Source organism: Stigmatopora nigra, chromosome 9, assembly GCF_051989575.1.
Source record: "Stigmatopora nigra isolate UIUO_SnigA chromosome 9, RoL_Snig_1.1, whole genome shotgun sequence".
Lineage (NCBI taxonomy): Eukaryota > Metazoa > Chordata > Actinopteri > Syngnathiformes > Syngnathidae > Stigmatopora > Stigmatopora nigra.
The window spans coordinates 7687674-7713036 of NC_135516.1; the positions used below are offsets into that span (position 1 = coordinate 7687674).

Consider the following 25363-nt stretch of genomic DNA (forward strand, 5'->3'; position numbering starts at 1 on the left):
TCCATTTCATTAACATTACTACTGCAGTTAGAAGTATTACTGGGTTGAACTACTATGCATTTAGAATATTTTTCTTCTTTTACTTCCCTTATGTTACAAATAATGTCATTCCCTAAATTAAATATCAGTATTATCATTGTAACAAGCTTAAAACAAATGTATGACATTAATGTTACATTATGTATTTTTTAATCCCCCAATTCATTCAACATCACCAGTACCATAATACACCAATAAAGCTTTCAAATACTTCTTCTTTTCTCATTTCCTCTAAACAACCTGCTTAAAAAGCACCTCGAAGTCAACTTGTTATTTGCTCAATTACCAACAACAGTGATCTTAATTGTGTTCATATATCAATGAAATCTAATCGATAAATTGAATATATGCCTCGTTGTAAAAGAGGAGCACAGAATGTTTCTTGCATGATTTAGTATTCCAAAAAGCATTCATGGGTAAAGATGGCGTAATGGACTGAGGACAAATGGATAAATAATACGGCAGGACAATCAATAAATAAGAAGAGGGCATGAAATTAGAACATGGACACAGCGATTATGGTGACACATGATGGGAATTAATAAAAAGGTGGCTTTGACTGGGTGTGCGTCACTGCTTCTGACCTGCTTGAGTGCTTGCTAAGCCCACAAAGACACTCAAGACTTCACTCGGAATGACTCATGCAGTTACATTTCCCGGCCTACTGGGGGCCACCATTATCCAAAAGAAAAAGAAGGATGAGACAGCAAGACCAGTGACGGTATTTGAGATACCCTGACAATGAGTCACTCCCATTGGCGTGCTTCAAACAAGGGATCAAATGTTCGACGGTGTTTTGTTTCATCATAAAACCTTACAAGCTATCTGGTAATATCAAAATGTGCACTGCAGGGGTTTAAATGTGATGACTTTTTTCTTCTCATTTGCTTTTTCTTAACATTCAAATTGCTCTGAGAACAACTGAATGGCAATTTAGTTTTTTTGGGGGGGGGGAATTTCACTGGTCTTATCTCTCATTGTATTTTTCTGTTTAATTACTTGACTTAAAATGATCAAGTTGAACATCTTATAAAGCCAAGAGGTGTAAAATCTAAGACGAATTCTCATTTTCTTATCAGATTGGATTCTGTGTATTTGACTTGACTGGCGAGTGCTGCCGCTTATCATTTCTAATTAAGTTTTCATTTCAGCTCGTTAGCGCCAGTGAAAGGCGCTGTGCATGTGCGAAAATCAAGGGGGACTTCCAATTAAACATTAAATACATGCAATGTGAAGCGCAACACTGATGAGAAAGCATTTTCCACAAACGTGGACCTAAAAAGGTTATATGTTAGCATTTACTTTGTATTTTCACGAAAAGATACACTGAGTGGTTAGGGTTAGGCCTCACAGTGGAGGACCTGGGTTCAAATCCAGGTCGCTCTCACTGTGTGGAGTTTGAATGATCTCCCTGGGCCAGCGTGGGTTTTCTCTGGGTACTCTGGTTTCCTCACACATTCCATAGACATGCATGGTAGGCTGATTGGACACTCTAAATTGCCCCCAAGTATGAGTGTGAGCATGAATGGTTATTACTAATTTTAAGTGAAAATAGAGATCAGGCCAAACATTGCATGTTTCCATCATAATGTTTTGTGCACTTCCTGGTGCCAAAGTAATATAAATATAATCCAATGCATATTAAGTGACAAAGCACAGCAATTGATGAGTTGAGCTTCCTTCTCTAACAGTTTGGTCTGAATGTGTGGACTGTCAGTTGAAATAAAACGTGGAGTAAATCCCTTCAAAGGGAGGCCAATTTAAATTTCAACTGCTAAGTTGAATTTAAAAAAAAGCAGTGGAGTTAACATGATCATTTAAGGACTGACTCCCAGACTTTTCTGGATTATAAGTACAGCCACAGCTTTGTTCTGCCAAATCACCCACAATCACTAAAAAAGTAGCACAATGGAATGGTTAATAAATTGGATGCAAAAATAATGGGATCTCTGAGCATAAAGTCCTAACTACAGATTTCTTTCCCTGATGTAAAAAGCCACAGATCTTGCTCAGATAGGCGCCTGGTGCTGTCTGCATAAAGTCTGAAGTCCACATTCCTGTGGCTAAATGCTCTGACGTCCCACGTGAAAACAAAGGCAATTACTGAAAGGATTCGGGATAATGAAAAGGTCAAAAGGACACTGACTGGTCAGCGCCAAGATGCGGGATTAAAATGGACTGAGAACACAGACCGATTGGCTGCGCAAGTAAAAGTGAAGCAGAAGCAGAAGAAGGAGAAGTCTGCAGACAGACGTGATGGAGTGGTGCGCCACATATGATGGGCTGGGATATATCACCTGTCTTCCCACTCCATGGGGGAAACCATTACCGTGATTGATTCCATGGTGGTATTGCTGCTCTTGTTCTTTGGAATCCAAGGAGAGATGTCGATTGTATTGCAGGTGATAAACAAATGTGTGTTTGCTGCTAAGAGGCATTATCAGTGGAGGACAGCTACTTGGCAAAAACTCTTTGGTACACACCAGCCAAACTTTTTGTTCAACTCCCCAAAATGTAGTAATTGTTGACGCACGAGCTGGTTTGGGAAGGTCAAAAGTCCGTTGCTCTTCATTATCGTCACCAAGTTCAGCGGTTGGCGAATCAAGTTTGACAGCAATAAGTCATTTAAGAGGTCTGTTACGGTTTCACAGTCAACGAGGCATCATTATAGCGAAAGGGAAGGGGTTCAATGCTTAGCAACCCACAATTACTGGCATGCATTGGAGGGGTCAGGACACTTGAAAATCCATGTAAAATATAGAGGATTATGCTTATTTGTCAGGTGAGAGCAAAGATGATCCTCAATAATGGCTTTGCTAAAGACCCTTAGGCAGCTGTCAAAATGGGGAAACTATCCTATCAGTAATATAGTGTACAGGAACCGCAACAGCTGCCCACCATAATGGCATCCCAATTTTCCATGAGGCTGAATACAATGAGCACAATGTCAAAAGAAACTTGATTGATTGTGCATGAATTATATTAAAATGGATTCGGGTTGATTGCAACCAAGTCGTGTCCTCCAATTGGTTATAGATGCAAGTAATCAAATTGAGACTAATTATTGGTTAAAAACGCTTAACCCATCCTAAATAAATTTACTCCCTAATAAACTAAAAGTAAACTGCAAAATGTCAGAGTTTTTCCAGTATAGGGATACTGAGAACACGGTGAGAGTTATCCCTAGTGTAGGTGTGCCACTGTTTTCCCATTCTTTCATCACTGCATGTGGATTCCACAGGGCCTTCTCCTTCTTTATTATTCTTGTATAAAAACACAAGCTTGGTGTTTATCTGCTCCATCAGCATCTGGCATTTATTACAGAGATGGGGTTGGGATTATTAGGATTACCAGTGGATTGAGAAGGACAGGATTCATTGCAAGGTTAATAACAGCAAATACTCTTTTACCCACGGATCAGCCGCAAGGCAAAAAGCTGCAGGCTTTCTCCTACTTTGTGAACGTCTCGGCCTTAACCCAATTTTGGAATGAAGCTCACAGGGAAAAAAATACATTGAGAACTAGTACGGTTTAGGTGCACCACCTCTTCAATAATAAAAACGTACAGCTCACAGGCAAACTCGGTACTTGGAACTGTATCTATCACAAAGCATGTAGGTCTTTGAACTTTGTGTATTTTGGTGTTTGTTTATTCTATACAAAAGCCAGATATTGAAGAAGCACTAATCCAGAGCGACAGAGGGAAAAAAACACAATCCCTAATCTCCCTGATCCTTGGCAAAATCATTCAATTAGACTCCGTCTGGCACAATGCACACAGGCAGTGAAGGTAAGAATTACTTCACGGAAAAAGAGAGTCAGACAAAGCTAGTCATTGAATTCACCACACATGCAGATCTTTATATAAACTTTGAATTTGTATACTACTATGTTTATGCATAGCACTGAAAGCTTCCTTGGAATTGTAACAGACACTTTTCAAGTGTTATGGAATGGCTACTTCCACATAGACAAAGAATGGGGTTAATATGGAAATGATTATTTCTTTCGCTGCCTGGTACCCAGTGGCCCCCAGGCCGGTAACAGTTCGTGAAATTAACCTTGGTATAGTGTTCGATTCCTAGAACAAGAGTAATGGAAAAAACCCAAACAAGAGTTAAACTGCAGCACCCATATAAATGAAAGTGCATTGGCTTTGGCTCTGGGAAAAAAAATATACAGCATCGACATGTTGTGAGGTTTCAAGGGTGGTAACTTTGAAAATAAACTAGATTCCTCCACCTGCTTGTTTTAAACTTTGAAATAAATCAATAAAATTGCAGATTTTTTTTAGGTTTTGTCCATAATATATCTTTTCATGACGCTTTGAAGTGGGTTAATCACAAAAAGAATTGGTCAATAGCCAAGTGGGTTGTGTAAGTTATATGTTTAGAGAGCTAAGCAATGTAAATTTAATGATTTTTAAGAAAATCCGACATGTTTAGCACTGCACTTGCAAAATGCATGGCCACTCCTGTATAAGCCTCACTGCCAACATTGGTGACCTTCCTTGCAAAGACAGTGTAGGTTAATTATTTCCCAGTCAGCTTCATGCCAGACCTTCATGCCAGCTTTGACAACATCTGGCAGCAGGCATCTGGTGCCATACATCAAACCGCCACCTCTGCCAAGCACGGCCTACGCACTCAACTGTCAACCTGATCAAACTGATGTCTAAAACTAATATTTTCTCTGTGACTGGGCTTGGGTGACACATACAAGGCTTTCAACCAGGAGTCCACTCCCGCTGTACTTCTCATTTGTGGGTTTGCCGCCAGAGAAAAGGCATCAAATGCTCGTTAATGGTCGTTCATCCACATTCTGAGCGAGACGTCACCACACCTCCAGCTGCCTCCTCCCTGCCCGCCTCCCCGCTGTCGCCTTTGAAGCCACTTGCTGAAATGTCACAAAGCGTGAAGTGTTCCAAGCTCTCCTGAAGCTCTAATGAACTGGATGAAAACACAACCATGTCGCTGTCATACCGACATCACAGTCGTTCCATGAAGAAAAAAAAAACAGTCTTTCTCGCTTTAGGAATTTTGCCTGTCAGACTCTATCCCTTTAACCTCAATTCCACCAAGCAATACAACTTGATTTGCAGTAGGTCATTGAGCTTTTTCGCCAAAAGCTGCACCTGCCTTAGTTTTCTGTTGCTATGTCCAACAACATTTTGGGAGACAACATCAAAAACCCGGAAACTTAAGAATTCGAGGCAGATTTGGAAACCTCTGGCCACAGTTTTCCCTCTGGACGAGACACAAACCTCAGCCCTGGAAAAAAGGTTTAACTGCCAGCTATAACTGAATTAAATGCCAGACTTAGGAATGGTGGTTGTTTTTAGGTTAAAGTAACAAAAAAAAATACCAATTGCTCAATATGTGAACTAACATAAGTGTTACTTTAAAATGGCAAACTAAACATTCCTCTATTGTGGGTCACACCTTAGACTGATTCTCTTTAGTTTCTAGTACGATTTTATAAATATATTAAATTCTACAAGAAGCAATCCATTAAACATAGTTAAAATAGGAAATAAAATGTATGCTGAAAAAATAAGGGTTTTTTTGTGTCTGGGACTCTGGCGGACATGGCACAATCTTGATGGGAGTATTCCTTGGCCAAAGTGCACGTCTGCCTGCGTAGGGATAAATTTGAACAAGATGTGGTAGACTCTTGTTTCTTTGAAGGTGTTCCACATCATACCTCCACTCGGGCCGCGGGTATTAGCACGACCATAAAAGGACACTCTGTTTACCTTAACCTGCCAGCGTCTGCTCGCCAGATGTTCGCAAATCGCTCTTTCATCTCCTGGCTCAGAAAAACATATTTATAGACTTTACTGAAAGTTTGTTGCTGTTTTGCACCAAGGAGCACCAAGCAAAGTCAGCTTTCTTTCCCTCAAGGCTAAATTTGAACACACTTTAATTTGCCTGAGATCTTGCTGGGATTTGAAGGCATATAAAGTTCACTGCTCTGTCCTTCGGGCTCCTTGTTCGCAATGTAGAAAGCCAAACTTGGAGGCAGGAGCCTATAAACATGGCCTCCATTAAGTCATCGGCTTTGGCAAGCAAGCGAACATACACATTTCGGCATGTCTCCCAGAGTTGCTGTTATTTTTACCTGTTTAAACTGGCTCCAATTGCTGGCAACTTCTAATGGTTATTCTATGCCATTTTCTTTTTGGTCATCTGGGAAACCGGACAAAGGCTCTCATGCCAGACACAGGATAGGGAACACCTGCAGATTGTAAAAAGACAAAGTTAATTTTTAAAAGACAGTATAAACTGAATATTTTTTTTGCTATCACCATTTGAATTTGGAATAAGGCATAATAATCAACCGAAACAATGAAATAAGAAATTGATTGGACAAACACCAAAGACAGTTTAAAACATTTAAAATGCATGTTATGTAAAATGTAATTTAATTTCTTGTATGCCAATAGTATGCTCATACATAAATGTATATAAATTATCGACATGAGACATTGCATACAGTATCATACCACATATTTTGATTAACTCAGTCTAATGAAAAAAAATAATGTGCCAAAACCTCTACTTATATCTTCTTGTGCGTTTTACTTTTTGATGATGGGCATTAATATATTTTGTGGGGAACTTGGGTTACTTGATGTTATTCTGAGGGAATATAAAAATTTCAACGGCTGCTTTTGAAGCGGGGCGCATATGGTTTAAGGTAGTGCACCCTTAATTTTTTTTCCACGTAGAGTACTGCGAGGAAAGAAAACCGCTGGCACAACCCTGGACAAATACTTCAGAGGTATATATTTACGTCATGTTCCTCAGTTTAGTTTACTGTACAATAATTTAAAAGCTTATAGTTGAACATGATTTACAGTCAGGTTTGCCTTTGTAATATGCAAAGTAAGTAGTTAAATAGGGAGTATCTATATCTATATATACATATATATATGAATGTTCATTTAATGTTAAAGCCATGCAAACAGGATTAAAGAAATTACTTTAAATCCCAGTTAATACCAGTTCCCATCACACTTTCACTTAGTCTGACATTCCCATAGTGGATTTAAATGCCTTTTGCACACATGTGGGATTCACAGAAAAGGACACATGTGATCATAAACTGGAATCATCTGCTGCAGTCTCGGCTGGGTTTGAGTTATAGCTGATGTTATATTGCTGTAAGATAGCTCAGCTCCTGCATTGAACACAAAATCGGCTCCAGTATGAGTTTGCAAGAATTTTTACCACTAGTTATCTATATTTCAGTTAAATGTTATCTAATCTAATCTAATCTAAAAAAATGGAAGCAGTTATATTACGAGGATAAGTGAAACGGAAAATGCATGAATGAACGAATGCAAACAGCCGTGCGAGTGGTGATATTATTGCAGGTGATGAATATTTGCTCACCTCCATCTAACAGTAGTAAATTAAAGAGACACTCTGATATTTGGTTTCACACCTTATGGACAAATAATCATTGTATTTAAATATTTGAATGTTTTGTATGTCACCTTCAAAAATATGTATTTTGTTCTGATGCATAATAATATGTCGAAATCACTTTCTCTTTCTCTCTCTGCTACCAAACGGCGTTATATGGCCTTGCTGTTTCCATGGTAACTACAGGTATCACAAAATCAAGCAAACATAAAACAAATACAAAAATAAACCTATTTTAATGAGAATTTCAGAACATGTGAGTATATTGGAATTTTGGAGTCATCTTGACAATTTGCCTGGATTTCAACCACCAATCTCCAAACTATCTGTGGATGTCAGTAGATACTAAGAGCTAAAAGAACCATCTGGCACAGATGCATTTTCCGAAATAGGCAGAACTTAATTTCACACTAGAAGGGTGGGCGGCACCCCAGAGACTCAACAATTTGTTTACAAGCACTTTAAAGTCAATTTTCCATAATGTCCTTATCAAAGCTATTTAAATCTTTGTAGAATCCCATCTAAACGAAAAAAAAGGCCATGTATCAGTTCAGACAGGAAACACACAGATTTGTTCCAAACCTGTTGACATGATGCAAATGGTCTGAAATGTGTTTGTTGTGACTGTTGCCGTTGTCACATGTAATTGTTGACATATTCCAGGAGAATCAGTACAACAAAATAAAGGATACTGTAAATGGACTCTGCTTGGAAACATTTAGCTTTCCCTCAGATGCTGGTGAAAATGTATCTAATACATAAAAGAGACAGCATGGACCCCTTACTTGTCCTGCTTTGATCTGTTTTTCTTCGAGTTTTATTTCTCTGTAACACTACAAGAAAAAAAAGTGTTTCAGCTGCCACCTGAACCCTCTTTTTGCACTTTTGTCTGTTCGTGATAAGTGACAACACTTTTAAAAGGCATCCTGATTAGAGTCTGTGCAGTTGTCGCTGAGGCCCTGCAGCTGTGTGTTACTTTTTCTGCACGTGTACATGATTTTTTTGCCTATGTAGCAGCACGTAGGCAATCTTCTTAGAAAGCAAATTGTAACTCGTGGAAAAAACATCAACAGTTTCACAGAAAGAAGGGAAATATTCAGTCGCAGTTGATTAAGATAATAGAAAGAAGGAACCAAATTGATGTATATGTATATACATGTACATACACAGACACATATCCCTATTGCTTCCTATGTTGTGTGTTTCACATTCAGGTAACAGATTGAGAGCTGGCAGAAAAAGCTTGTTACTCACCAAGAAAAGCAAATAAAGACAGAATTGGAATAGATGCATAGTAAAGGTAGGGGAAATGAAATGAAGGAATCTGCTGGCAAGCACACAAGAATGGTTTAAGGGTCTTATTTTGATGCAGGGTAATGAAAACACTGCTTGAAAAGTGTCACTTCCACTGTTCCAGTTGTATTGAACATACTTGTCATTAGCGGAAGAGATTTACAGCACCAGCACATAGACTAAAATAAAACACAATATAAAATCATTGAGTATAAAATGAAGAAATTAATTTTGGGATATATTTGGAGGATTGTCTCATTTGCACACAGTCACAGCAATAAGAGTGCTCATCTCTTTCGTCAATGGCCACAAATATGTAAAAGACTCATCCCTGACATCTGTGCAAGACCTTGTCGTCCTTTCGTAATAATCCTCCATATACGGCCTGTTTGCCACAGCATGGAAAGGTGCTGCAATTTCTGATGCACGCAGCCTGCACCTCTCATTAGTTGTGCAACTGTGGTGTTGACGTTACACCAGCCAAGGTTACCGATGGACTGCTGCCAGCTTGTCTTTTGCGGGGGGTCAACATGAACTTTGAAACTGAAGGTCCCACCCGGTGATACGCCCAGTGAAGAGACAATTGTAATTCTGGTGTGTTTGCTGAGAGTGTAACCATGGTTACCACAGTCAGACCAGCAGGAATATTTGCAGCTCTTAAGCACATGCATACTCCTGTACTTCTCTCTATGTGTAACTGCTATACTTGCTTATAAGTGTTAGTAAACAAGTAAAAGTAAGAATAATTTCCCTTCAGTTTTGCAATGCGGCAAGGAATCATGATCTTGCAGTGACAAAATAAACAACAACTTGTGACTTCAACAATGTAAAGAAAGAATTAAATATTCTGTCTTTTTTTGTAGCAGGAATTTCTGGGATAGTGAAATTTACAAGAAGGCAAGTAGAAAGTTACGAGTATGTGACTATCAGCAGAATATCCAAATGATTCAACCTGTGACATCAAGTTCTCTGTGCAAAAAGGAATGTGCTAATTGATGTACAACCCTGTATGTGCATGCCTGTAAGAGTATATGAATCCTAATTCCTAAAAAAAAAGGAAATATGACACTAACTTAAGTATTGGTTGCATGTTATTGTAGCACGTAGCCATGTACAAGGTGGATATTGGCATTACAGAATATTTTTCAATATCTTAACATTGAATTTTTCTTTGAGCTGATGACGTCCATGCATTAAATCACTTTACTTGCTGCTTTTCTTTGAATGCAAGTACAAAAGCTCGAGTCTATTGAAAAAGTATTTTGTAACTGACTTTGATTATTGCTGCTAGACTCTAGCAAAGTTCTTGGAATTAGTGTGGGGAGGTGCGTATGAATGTGGGTGTGTTTTAACAGGTGAGAAAAAGAGAAGAGGAGGCTTTTTTTGTCTATGTTGCAATGACTTAGTCTGAAGGAGGTTCTCCATTAGCACGCAATGACCTCACGCAACAAGCATGAAAGGACTACTTCCTTCCAGACCCGAAGACTTTTATCACACGTGATAAAGCCTCTTTTCTGGTCAGAGTAAGGTTAAGGGAGGCGATGTCTAAAAGGTGAGCAAAGCCAGTTAAAAGGACAGAGACGGCTTCAGCTTCCGCATGCATTCCACTTCAATTGTTGGGAAAATTGGCAAAGCAGTGAGCATGAAAGAGGTTGATCAAGTTGAGCAAGCGTCAAAAGTTGAAATCCAAGAAGAAAAGGACAGGTCCCACTTGACAAAACAGATGAGGAGAAGGAGGAGAAACAGAAGAGTTATTTTTAGCACAGCTTTCACAGCTGCGAGCGTTTTGTACAGCAACCAAACACAGGCGCTCTTAACTCGAAAGAGATCAACGTGGGAATGCAAGTGACCATATTTGGACTTGGGCGAGAGAGGGAATGTTATAGGTGGGGGGGTGGGTTGTACTTCCAGTAGATAGGATGTGTAACGGTGGGCTGGAAGAAAGAGGAGTCGCTTTTGTGTCTTCGCAGAAGTGAGCAACTATGACACATCCCAGCTCCCACATCGGTTTTCTAAGGAATTTGCACAATATGTGGGTCACTTTTGGTGGTCAACACATCATTTAGACACAGAAATGTCTTTTCAAGGATTGGCTCCTATGAAAAACAGTGAGGTGGGCTGAGTACAAAAGCAAGAGAGGATTTGCTATCCCGCGATTCCAAAAGCTTAAGTGATTAATAAACCTCCCACAGTGTGTTTTCATATATTACACAGACAGAGAGAAGCGTGGGAACGGGTGGTCAGTAATGAGTTCCTACTGCTAGGCCTACTGTGCAATGCAGGTTTACAACTCCAGAATAGAGCTTGCCAAGGGCGAGCAAGCAAAGCTAACTTAAAGGTCCTCCAAAGTCAAATTATAATGAATAAATTGTTGGATTAGGTGAAATGTTGTTGTCGATTTTTTTTTTTTAGCTTCCAAAGCATCCCTTTTAATTCAACCAGACTGGCATTGACTCGGCTCATTTTCTCGTCTAAATGCTTAGGATCCAAAAATCCTCATAAGGAGATTTCTGCATGTGCCAATAGTTAGGATGATCACCATGAAATCATCAATGTTAGAAATACCGCACTACTTATACTTCTCCATGCAAGCGTAATGGGTCAAATTCTCTGGTGGTTAATGTCATTTAAATCAGTGGAAGGAGGAGTCATCCTATCACTACCATCCCAGGTATAATTTACAAAGACAGTATTCACTGAGTATGTGTTGTGGTAGTAAATTATCATGCTCTGGTGCTTTAAACTGTGACAGATATCCCAGACATTTTGCCTGGGAGATGTTGGCAGTGAATATAATCGCTCAAAATGAATCATGTGTCTACAGGCATCAAAGGCAGTCAAAGAATTAATAAAAGAAAAATGCATTGTGATCACAGGGAAAGAAATATGAACGCTCAAAAGTATGACTATTCATTTGTTGAACTCACAGTGGTTAAAGAAACATCCGATGTCCCCACTGTGAAGCAGGGTTGAAAATTTGTTATGTTCTGGGCCTTTTTATTTTTATTTTTTTTTTACAACATCTGGTATTGTGTATCTTAAATATAGGGAACAGTGTAATGAAATCTCAGGACATTTAAGGTATTTAGAGTGAAAGGTTTTATGGTGTCAGTCGCAGATTAGGTTCTGTCAGTGTAATCACAGCCACATGAAACATCTGACTTTAAACGAATATGGATATTGGCATTAAATGCAAATTAGATACTAAAGGAAAAATACAGCCTTTGATATTCTGGGCAGAACTTGCAAAGGACAGCGACGGATATCTTTTCCGCTTGCTTGGAACAGATTGATAAACAGTGTATAAAGCGTGCACACAGTGAAAGTGACATGTAGGTTCTGCTGAATTGAACATTAAGATGGCCTCATATGTCTTTGACTTTGCTTTTGGCAGGACATCAACAACTTAAAACCTTCTGCCATCAAGTAGACCAAGTACCTCTCTCTAGAATTGCAGCCAACTAAAATCTCACCAGGCAATAAAGTATGCAGAAATCTCTGCTAAAGTGTGCAAGCTAATAGCAGGCTGGTCTTATCATCGCATTTGTCAGATACGTTAAAATATAGATTGCCATTTTCTGACAGTGGTGGCTTGCCGTTTGCTTGATGAACACAGTCATTTGTCGGTCAGGTGGAACCGACGTTTATATGAAGAAAATATGGAAGGTGTTGCCTAACTCAGCAGGGTAAATGTCAAACTTATTACCGCCAGAGGGAAATTGGAAATGAGATGGCCGCACTAACAAATGAGACACATTTTTGAACGGATAGTTTTCTTTTTATGCGCAGACAAAAAGAAAAGATGTTCTTCCCTTGATTACGGGGATGTGGGCCATTTTCGTAGAGTACAAACCACACAAATAGCACTCGTAATGTGTGAATTTTTTAGGTAATTATAGCAATTATCTTGGCAGGCTGAATATGAAAACATATATCGTTGAAACTGGAGAAGGGGAAAAGGGAGATATTAAAGCCCTTTTGCGTGGCTGGAGGCTATGCATAATTTCCATGTCTTTTAAAATATTCCACTAATTGTGTGACTATACCGCTGAGCAGCACACAAAAGAGTGTGTAAAATATTCCCTAATAACTACTCTTGCTCTCATTACACATTTATGAGGATGACCGTATGGGTGAAACTCTTAAAATGAAGAAAAATATGATTTTAATAAATAGTTATAACATACATTTTGGCCTTTTATATTGGCTTTTGCAACTGTTTTTCTTAAGGTTCATGAATTACAGTTGATGTTTTTCTATGCTCTTTTCTTTTTGTTATAAAATGCAGTCGAAAAATAGTCGTTTCATCAATTACTATGAATCTGCAGGAAGAAATTATGATTGCTAGTCGTTGCCAAAACTTTGAAGCAAAAAGCAAAACCTTGACTGACGTTCCGTCTTATTATCAAAGACGACAACTATTTTATTCCTGTTTGATGAGTGTCAATTAAATTAAATTATGCATACTTTTTCAATTTGTTTTAAAATAAAATGTCTAACCTAGTATAATACAAACCATATTTAAGACATTTATTTAGGTTTAAATAGTTTTTTTAATTTCAAATATATTATATGAACTCTTCTTTTAGAATTATAAAAATGTTATTGAAACAGATTAGTTGCAAGGACCTTGAAACTTTTAAAAAATATATAAAACTTCCCCAATTTGGATAAATATGTAAGACAAAAAAAGAAGAAAATAAATTATTAATCCATTAAAATATTTTCTATTGAGTGAGGGGCGTAGTTAAGAGAAGTCGTGGTGGGTGAGGGAGGGAAAAGGGGGCTAATGTTTAGCAGCTCAAAAAACATATATACACATGCTCATAAACATACAACATAATAATTCAAAATAGATTGGATATATTTTACCTTAGTTGGCAGCTGACAATTTAAAAGAAATAATTTTTAAAATTTAGATATATGTAAGATGTCACCCCATTTGCAGTTGAAAAAAAACAAACCCAATTAGAACTCTCAATTATTAAGCTATACTTGTTTAACTTGTGTTTTGCAGAAAATAAGACCACACACACACACACACTGTCTGCGATCAGTCATGAAAGCAAATCGCTGGCACTAATATTTCCCTTATTATTGTCAGCATACGAGTGTGAAAGCGTTGCCTTCCCTAGTGGGAGTGAAACAAATGTGATTTGCTGCTTTGACTCAGCCGGACGGACAGGTCGCCGTGATTAATGTGCCACTTGTCTTCTCCTACAGGCACAAAATAACACTCTTGTGTTTTTATTCCATTCTCTAATAAAGTGACAAGTTATTACTTGCATAAAACAAAGGAACATTCTCTAGCAGGCTTTCATTACCCTGTCATCTTTTTTTTGTTTTTAAATCTGTGTTAAAATAAAATTAATATTATAACATCACGTTCAACTAAGGAGTTAGAAGGCTACCATGCACATTAAAAGTTCTCACTTCAGATGACTGAAAAGTGTCATTAGTTTTACCCTGTGAATACCATGAAAATCATCCAATTTAAGATGCACTTTGATGAAGATGTCTATCATCTTTTAAAGTAAATTGGGCACACTAGTGGCAAGTCATGAGTAGTGGAGACTTGAATGAATCCTTATAATTAAGATAATTGCGACAGTAAAATTGGGAAAATTAAATTAACAGCCTCTATCAGTGTGTCACTCAGGTTTTTAACTTGAAGTCAGTCCAATTACTAATGTTTATTAATAGCATTAGTTTCTGCTAAGAGGCTGTTACTTGATTGCTTGGTGAAGTTGTCGCCATGGTGACGGGTAAAGACTTTGTAGATACTGATTTTTATGAATCCACATGCAACCTTTGCCATAATCCTTCACTGACAGTCTTCTTATTTCAAATGGATCTGACATCTATCTAGCTGTCAATGGCAGAGAATGAGTAAAGCAACTATAGCAAGGATTAAAATCAAATGAGGACAATTTGGTGTAAATATGAAAAATGAGGCAATTGAAAAATCGATCATTGAACAAGACTGAGCCACTCCAAAAGAATTCTTAGAATGTCATGCACTTAACAAACAACGCACTTATGGCACATTCATTGGTGATTTATGGACATTTGCTGCATTTCTGCTTATCTCAAGGCTGCAGTGTGATATTGAATCAATCTGAATTAATGATGAGGCCCTGTCAGACCCATTAGAAATACAGGCTTGACCATTGCATTTTTAATTAACCCTGAGCACTAACACATCTGGGAGTTGTCCCGCATGTCACTGCATTTAATGCTCGCAGGAGCGAGAAAATGACTTCACGGATTTCACACCGAATATTAGATCAGAAATTTTACCATCCTTGCTTGCTTTTTGTCTCTTTGTGTCTGTGTGTTTATTAATATATGCGTATGGATGTGTATATATAAATATATACACACATATATATACCAATTACTGAAGAGACTTAAACCTCTAAAAAAAATAGAAATGATAAAAAGGTGCATTTATCTCAGTAGTACATTTGTACTTAAGAAAACAACTTCTATGTTACCAGTCTGCTGTAAGACAGACAGGCACAGATAACCCTCCATACTCACAATCACACTAACACTGATGGGATTGGGGGACATGAGGTCAAAAGGCATCTAAAAATGTCTGTATATTGGGTGGCTAGTTTTCATACAAAAAGTGTACACCATACCAAATAAGGTGCTGCTTTGAATTTGGCTTCTTAGGCAGAAGTCTGCTCAAGACATAGATTTAAGTTCTGCCTCAACAAGGTGATGTACTTTTGAGTTTCCCCCCAATATTACATTCCTGTATGGTAATATGACATTTGGAATATGAACGATGCCTGTGCCAAGTGCAGTGTCTGGTTGCATTCACCAGGGAAAAGATAGCGTCTTTTCTTTCTGCACATATGTTTGTCCATAAATTAAATGCATGGAAGAATACAACCGCCATTTTGGATGCTATCAATGCATTACCAGATTAAATACTATTATTCGCCTGCGTGCTGATACGTTGTCAAGGTAGTTCTCTTCCCGTCATGGTGAAAAGAACAAATGCACAGCTCGTAACTGCTAAAGAAAGAGCGAGAAAAAGAAAGAAAGAAATACACTCAGCTCCCAACTAAAGTTAACTCTTTCCAAGCCTTAGACAACGCTAGATGTAAATCTATTTTAACTATGAGCGAATGATTAATGCCTGCCCTCCTAGTTCAAATGATATATTGCTTTCAAAAGCACTGAAACAAGATCATTGTTTTCCAGTCCTGGCACAAGAGCAAGCATATAAGTAAAATCCTTGTGTGTATTAAGTTGAAGGGATAAAACGTAAAACATTTTTTTAATGTTACCAGAGGCGAGACTTGTTTTTTGAATAATTCAGTAATCAATGAATAATTCAGTCAGAGAGGATCGACAACACCGCTATCTTTTTTTCTATACAGAATTTGCAACTCTTACTACTCATGTTAATGCCAAAGACTACAGTGTGCCCACGCAGGGACGTATAAGTATATTGGACCATAACCTGTAGCATCATAAACAGAAAAGCCATGCTTTCAGTTACAATGCTCAATAGCCTATCCCAACTTACTTCAGGCGAAAAGCAAACTAAACCCTAGCTTGGTTGACAGTCAGTCGTAGGAAAATATCTATACAAACACATGACCAGCTCCTGCTTCTTCCAAGTATCTAATAACCATTAGGGTCACACAAATTAACTGGACTAGGAATTTTGAGTAATTCATGCATGCAGGTGCAGTAACAAAATAACCCATTGAAAAAAAACACCGAAATACAAAGAAATGATTCTCAGCGAAGTTGCTGATAGTTTTGTTTTGTGCTAAAATGGCTAAGCCTAAAAATGTTCTATAATTCAGGATGGAGTTCAGGACAATTTTACTTGCATGATCAAACACAAATTTAGGTGAACAGATATTAAAAGTATTTAGAGAACACCTGAAGAGGAATTCCTCAATGGCACTGGGTTGAAAATTTTCATTAGAGCGATTAGTCACAATCAGTGGCTTTTTGGGCTGGAGTTCATATTGACTTAATGGCTAAAATTGGCGGACCACCCATGTAACGATCATGACTCGTGACAGGCGGCAGCTCTTTGGTGCCTTTCAAGCTGCAAGCTGACCGTCTCATTTCTTTCAGGGCTTTCATTATGGCGCATTGTTTCACTGGACAATGTGATTTATGAGCATGAATGATTGCTAAATGCTCGCCACAGGTTGAAACACGTATGATGGATTGCGCCACGGTCGAGTCATAATTCTAGTGCTGCCGGTGACATGAGAGTGTTTTGCGCTCACAGGCGTCGACGGACGCGGCCTTTATTTTTGGTGAGGCGTTAATCAAATAAGATCGCCCAGGTGCTTCCGAGGCAGTCCAAGCGTATCATGGCAGACTTTGCTTTGGGCCGATAAGAAATGGCAAGAAAGCAGTGAGGTCATCTGCAGTGCAGTGTACAATTAAGTGCCGGGAATTAATTGGCGATTTCCGGCACAATAAAGAATTCTGGAGGATATGCTATGATGGGGCTTTCACGCCAGCTTAGGCTGAAATTTGCGCATAATGGCCAACATTGTGCATTAGTATTCCATTAGCGTATAGACTTTGATACATGAAAAGAAACAGCACAGTCTAGATTTTTCTGTGCCGAGGTAATGTGTTACTCCACTTTACTGCTTTTGAAAAGCAAATGTGAACATTATTGCAAGAATAAAGTTAGTTTATGGGAAGGAAACTAAAACATTATACATTAAAATGAAGCCACCACTTTATGAAAACGTCAGAAATTTATAAGCAAATGTTCTATTTTCACCTGACAGCATGATTTTAGTTAGAATTGTGTAGTGATAATTTTATGAAAAAAATGTTTTATGAGACACTATACATACAAGAAATCCTGAATAGAAATATATTTCCAAAGGGGCCTACAAAGTACTCAACACATGAAGGTAATCAAGTAAATACGTAGCACGACATTTGCACTGATTGCAATTAGCATCGTAGATTCATCATGTAAAAATGTAAAAATATGGAATGATGTTACCACATGATGTATATATATATATATATATATATATATATATATATATATATATATATATATATATATATATATATATATATATATATATATATATATATATATATATATATATATATATATATATATATATATATATATATATATATATATATTTTTTTTTTTTTTTTTTTTTTTAAATCAACCTCTACAGAATCCAATCATTTCAAGCTCATATGCCATAAACATCATCATACAGTCTGCACAATTCCATCTCCGCAATATAGAATTGCCTCGACCTTTCACTCATTCAAACTTTACCTTTAAGATCAACTGCTAAAATTTTATGAATTGTAAGATTGAGTGCATGCACTATTCCACTTTGTTCGAGTTCCTATCCACAGTCACATTTGTTCTTTCGCAGCCTGCCGTCAAAACTGCACAATCAATGGCAGCCATTGAGTTAATAAAGGAACTTAAAAACCACCAAATGAGGCTACATTTCCACCAGTGTGGTGTCTTAAAAGTATAATCAGTTGATTGTATTCTGATGCTGCTTGTTTTAAAATAAACCTCATTGCTTAAATTGTCCATGCTGGATCAGTTGGAACAAAAACCTGCACCCAGTGCGGCACTTAGTGGAATACTTTGGTCACCCCTGATTTTGACAGATGTGGAGATTATTGAACCACCCAATGTGGCAGCACACAAGTCTAATTAGATGACAAGCTTATTAGTTTGGGTTCATTCTCTTTTCAGCACAGAAACTCATTTACTCCCATTGACGACATTAGAAGTCAGTCCCATTTGAACTTGGGTGTGGGGGGGATGTATGAATGATTATCTTTTAATGCTGTTAATAGTTATAGACGTCTAATCCATCATTACTGCGACTGTGTGACATCCCCGTTCAAATGGATTAGACACCTAACAAAGGCCACTGATTAGTTAAAAAGTCTGTTTTGCATGATAAGTCCTCATTAATAGGGTTATAAGTGGCCTACGTACAATTTCAATGTGAGAAATGTGAAGGAGGGGACGCACTATTGTTTGGTGAGAAGCGCCCCACTGCTTTGGGAAGGTGGTAGGTAATAAATGGGGCAAACAGAAGCATGCTATTCGCTCATCCTGAAAAATCATTTAGCTCTCCAAATGAAATGGCCGTGTCGGCTCTCAGTAATGCCAAGGACCATCATTCACAAGCGTCTCAACCATAAAAAAAGAAAGAAAAAAAATAGAAAACAGAAAAGATGATTGGTGGCGGATCCACAGAATTTCTAACACAAAAACAGTCGTTTCTGTTTGAATACAACCTATTCTTCATAATGTGAGAATGACTTGTGTTACTACTGTTCAATTTTAACAACAAAAGTATTCAGGGCATTAATCAGAATTTTAGAAATCTAAAGGTTGCAACAGTAAAAGAATGAAGTTTAGAACATGCAGAGAATTTTTTCAACGGAATGACTAATGTATATCGGTATTGTTGAAAAGAGTTTGGGTTTTTTTCACTTAAAGTATGTCTTTGACAAGAAGTGTTTTTCCTTCAAGGCCAAAGACTAGTGTTAACGTGAGCTCTGTGCAATTTGTGTGGAAGTGTATTTGAATACGACCGGCCCCAGACACCGCTAACACAACACATTTGTCGAGGCCCAAGAAAAACACGCCTGACCACCTGTCAACCTAAAAGCCCTTTAAAATAAATCACACTGATCCATGCCTTCCACAGGGGACGAGCTTAGTAGAAAGAAATTGACTTAAAAGAAAATAAAGAAACATTTTAGTCAGAGGGAAAAAAATGGTAATGATTCTCCGTTGAAAGAAAGGTACCAGCAATACCCAAAATGGGGCAGATATAATCTTTTTTTTCCATTTGCACTTTTACTTTCCCAAATTCAAATGCCATTGTAATACAAGCAATTTAGAAGAATGTAGCCGTTGTTAATTCAGCAAACGTTTGATTAGGACCAGGAATGAAACAACAACAATGGAAGACAAAATAACTAATGAACACTTATCAGAGTGCAATAATCACCATTTACTGCTAATTACCGAAACCCGGCCAATCTTTTAAAGATGACATTGAAAGCTGGAAAGGCGCATATCCGTGCAAAGTACAAACTTAATTGGAAACCAAAGTTAGTCCGAGTGTCTGGATAAACAAAATGCTAATTACCGCCTGAAATTGAAAGTAGTGGAACGCCTGCATACACAATATTTCATTGAGATAAACAGGACAGGTAAATGCAGACAATAACAAATAAGATAATATGAGAACAACATGAATACTAGACGACCCAGCTTGAATAGATCAGTTATAATAGAATTATAAGAAGACACTTTTATGAAGGAGTATCAGGTCCAAATTACCACAACCATCAAAGTACTATGTAGAGACCTAAGCTATATTAAAACACAAAATTTAAAATATTATTTGGGGAGTCCAAGATCAGCGCAATTCGCCAAAATTTTAACATATATACTTCACTTCATTTCTTAAAAACTCCAACTTTTCCCCAAATGTACAAATGTATCTCAAAATGTTTAGAAAAGCAAAATCTCATGACTTTGGGCCATTGTTACCAACACACTCCCACACTTGAATGGTCAAGGGCCTCAAAACCGTTGACCAGTGTTGTATATTTGGATGTATAAGACAATAGTTTTACAATAGTTATTGCACTTTTTATACTATTTAGATGTGGGGGACATCGCCGCCAAAGTATTACTATTTTTCCATGTTATTTTGGACGTGGATAATTGATACCATGCAGAAGAATGGTAATGCAATGAAGGAAAAAAAAGAAAAGAAAAGCAGCAATCGTGTTTAGGCAATGTTTCCCTGGCCTGTTTAGCAGCTTTCACCTCAGTTTAATCAAATAGTGTTTAGACTTACAATCTCACACCGGCCTTTGTTGCCTCCAAGGCCATGTACGGTCTGTCTGCACTAGTTATATTATGCTACTTATTGAGTTTCAGGAATGATTGTTCTGGTCAATTTATAAGCCCCAGCTAAAATTCATCGAAGACGCCACTAAACTCCCGAAAGCACCATGGCCACTTTCCAAAAGCTTTGGCGTAATGGAAATTAACAATGACGGGCCATCTCGCTCAACTTGTCATAATTATTAGTGCTGTCTTGTCTCTTTTTCTTCTTTTTCTTCTCTGCCTCCTCCGCAGTGAGAATGTTTTATACTTTGTCAAAACAGAAAGATGAGATTCAAAGGGAATGTTTAAGCACATTTTCGGCTTGAGTTTGAAAGAGCTCCAAGAAAAACATGCAAAGGCATTTGTTGGCTCTGACTTGGTGATTTTTCCCCATAAAACAGTAAGCAGGTATGTGGTACAAGCATACACACAGCCATTGCACTCTTATTCTAAATTTTATCTTGATCATCTCGTTCAGAGTGAGGCTTACTGAAGGCCTCAAGGACATTTGTATTGAATTTGAGGTCTTGGGTACAAGCTAACCCATTGGGCCGCAAGAAGAATTCTGGGGAGGGGGGGGGGGGGGGGGGGGTGGGATCCAGAGACAAATCCAAAGTAAAAGGAGGAAGGAGATTAGAAGCCACAAACTCGATTTGAACTGCTGGCTGCAGGAAAGTAAAAACATGGAAAGGTTCTAAAAACCACTTTGCCGTTCTAAAAAACAACTTCAATTTGAAAGCTATTTTTCTAAGTACAATTTCCTAAATAATATAGTTACAAGAAATTGGTATTGTTTTTTTCCAAAAAAATGTTGTAAAAGCAAAATAACGGAATTAAAAATTTGATTTTGGATGTACATCCTTTTAACAAGATTTGCAAACATCCAACATGCAGTCATACAAAATATTGTCTCGTATGACTACATGTTTCAAATCTCAAAAATGATGGTTGACTTGACAAATTTTACAACATCAGGTGGAATTTTCAGTGTTTCCAGTCTATTGAGCTTTTCATCAGTCTTTGTTTGTCACCAATGGCTGCAAAAATTAAACGAGTAACATTTTACTGTATGTATTACACTACATAAATGTTAAGAGCCTATCTCCTTTTTTCTGCTCCACTGCTGCTGACATCATTCGTAACAAACAATAGCATTTCGACTTGAGCACGAGCAATGTCAGAGCCGACCAAAATAAAATGGATGACACGGCTGACCAGCTGAACTTGCTGAAACATAAAACCAGTGGAGCGTTATCAGTGCATTGGTTTTAGATGCCCAGAATGGCAGAACAAGCACAGCCCTTCAGAGTTTGTTTAATGTGGACGGACACGTTAAACACTTTATTTTTTCAGTACGCCTGCAATGTAGTATTTATTTAATTAACAAATTCACTTAAATTTTAGCTTATGTTAATTTAGGTCTGTTTATGTTGGACCAGTCCAGGCATATTTCACCTCTAGCCTTAAGTCAGTCCAACGTAACTGTGACCCTAATGAGTATAAATGGTATAGAAAATGGAATGTTGGAAGAATTTGAACAATCCAATCAATTTCTTGTGCTATACTAGGCAAACAAACTTTTATAAACACATTTTACTGGAACTTTCATACTGCATATTAAGAGCATATATTAAAATGCCAACAGTCTGAATACATACATTTGATTTGCAGCTGCTCACATATGCAATCCACTCACAATTGTATTGATCACAACGAAGATGCCAATCAGACATACTTGCAAATAAGAGGAGTCACTCAAGGGAGAAAATGCTTCTATAATTAAAAAAGCAGGCAAAAGCATTAAAGCGGCAGCTAGTTGAGGACTCTTGCACATTTTGGAGTGCATACACTTCAATAGTCCATTACTGTGATGTACAGGTCACAGAGGAGCAAAAACTCAATACACAAGCTCAGACGGCATTATGAGCGATATCAAATTTGGCTCGTCGTCTGCGCGACAATGCAAGACATTTTCGACGGCGTATATAAATCACTTGAAATTTCTTAACGTGACAGAGAGGTGATATAAATAGCTTAAGACTGTCACACTGCATCAAGTGTGAATGCGGCGAGTTGCTAAGAGAAAAAGAATATAAGAGAAAATCCCCAATAAATCAGCTACATTCATTTTTATTACTGAATTTTTGGTGATAGTCAATCATGTCTTTCAAGCAATAAACCATACAACCATTCGATTCAACAGCAATCCAACAAGACTCCAATTCAACTAATTATTCTTCCAAACAACAGGAATCTAGTCATTATAATATACAGTTATTTTATAATTCAGTGAACCATTGCCCCAACTAACATGAACCCTAGGAATTCAACTACTTCACCATCAGTCTAACAACCAGATATTCATCACTTCAAATTGATTGGATGTCTATTGCCACCAATTAAAGTTGAATTAAATTAACCATGTATGTAACCAACTGACCAAGGTACCATAAACCCATCAATGCTATTCTCCATTCATAATGCCTAAAAATTCAAGATATGTCAGAAATATCAGAAACAAACTTGAATTGTCACATACAAGATAAGCAACCATCATGTCTATGAAAACTTTGTGTTGTTTTTGTCCTTCAGTTTTAAGAATACATTTACAAATGATTTCAGATTTGGAAAGATATTTAATGCAAAGTCAAGGTTGTAAAACACTTATTGAAACACCAACAGCTACTTGTATTAAGTGACTACATTACCATCACATATTTGGGAAATAGATATGACAAAATTGAAGGGCACATATTCTGAAGGCTATTTTTCCACAGTTAGATTTAACCATTGAACCTTTTATTCAATACAAATTCATACTCACGCATCTGAGGACTTTTTTAATGACTTGATTTAGTATAGGATTAAATGTAAGCGCACAAGGCTCTCAAACACCAAATACTTTCTCAAGCTCACTTAACGCTCAGCAAATGTTTGAATTTGGAGGAAGCGATAAACAAAAGGCCTTATTGACTCGCTTTGGTGATTTGAAGCAAATGATGGAGTCAAACAAATAAAACGGACAAAGAGTATGTCCTTCGCGAGGGAACAATAATAAGAAAAAGAACAGGACGTGGGATCACAGAAACATGCAAGCACATGTTGAAAGCGATTGATTGTTAAGCATCTTTGCCAAGGGTGCTTAGCATTGATCTGCATGACTAACCCCAGGAAATCATTGTGTTCAAACATTTTGTGGTTTAGTACATCTGCCTCACACTCAGAATATTTCTCTCTCCCCCTCCCCACAGAATTCTCCATTGAATCTTTTTGCTATATTTGTACTTGCTGAGACTTTTCTCACTCCTCTTGAAAAACATGCTAATTAGGTTTACATAAGATTCTAAATCTTCCTCATGTGAGATCAAAAATGTATTTCACTATACTAACTGTATCCCCAGTTCTGACCAATTAAGGGGCCACGTCCCCTTTCTTAACTATGGTCAGCAAAGGGCCATTTATCGGACCACTTTAATTTTTTTTCATTCATTTTCTGAACCGCTTATCCTCACAAAGGTTGCAAAGGGTGCCTATCCCACCTAACTTCAGACACCCTAAATTGGCCAGCCAATCGCAGAGCACTAGGAGACAGACAACCACTCACTCTCACACTTAAACCTAGGGGCAATTTAGAGTGCTTGACTTGCCTTTCCTGCATGTTTTTGGGATGTGGGAGGAAACCGGACTACGCGTAAAAATCCCACGCAAGCCCGGGGGAGAACACGCAAACTCCACACAGTGAGGAGCGATCTGTGATTGAACCCTTGACACCTCCAATGCTGGAAGAACATATAGAATCCATATTCAATTTCAACATTTCTGTCAACAAAGAATTGCGTCATAGTATGCGACACACGTCTCTATCTAGCAAGACGGAATGCTATGCAGGTGGCTGTTGTAAACAAACCGCTGACTGTGTGATTGGCCATGAATCTCAAGGGGAAAAGAGAAAAATAACTGGGGAAAACAGAGGAGTCAACGTTCCTTGGACCGAAGGATGGGGAATATAACCTACCTAGAAACAAGTAAAACCCACATAGAGCTGTTATCAAAAAAAGCCAGGCAAACAGGCAAGCTTCCAATGATATTAAAGAGTAAAAATTGATTTTTTAATTTCATAGTACAATACAGCCCTCAGAAGACTTCATGCCATCACACTAGCGTTTAACTCGTAGCACATTAATGCATACCAATTAATGTGCTCTGATATATCTTTTCCCCTTTTGCTATCTGCCAAATGTTAAAACACCTGCACGCTCCAAGCACTGACTTTTTGTTCAGCATTAGTAAGAGCCATTTGGGGATTTTTGTGTCCTAGAAACATACCTTCTATTTCTGAAAATGATTAATTTAATTGACTCTTTATGCAATTCCATAACAGCCCAACTTGTCATTGTTTAATGCCTAAATATGTATATTTGACAATGTTCTTCATCAGAGATACCAGCTGACAGTTGAACACCAAGAGATTCTTTGTTTCCTAATCAAAGACATTTTACCCAACTCTGCTTCTGTTTATATCGGCTTTGATGAAAAACGCATTAAACTAAATTTAGGCTGCAAAACTCTTTACTGCTGTTGCTTTTGAATCAAAATGCATTGTCATTAAAACTGCAATAAGGTCTCAAGGGGTGGTCAAAGTGCATTTTACTTAATGATATTTCTCCATGAAGGCTCTATTTAA

General features: G+C 37.8%; 1 long non-coding RNA gene across 1 annotated transcript in view; it reads right to left on the reverse strand.

Moving 5' to 3' along the window:
- LOC144202046 (uncharacterized) overlaps window positions 1-25363 on the reverse strand; it is a 42405-nt gene that overhangs the window by 160 nt on the left and 16882 nt on the right. Inside the window, exon 2 of the long non-coding RNA XR_013327454.1 lies at window positions 6160-6276. This is a non-coding gene — a long non-coding RNA (uncharacterized LOC144202046). The remainder of the gene's footprint in view (window positions 1-6159; window positions 6277-25363) is intronic.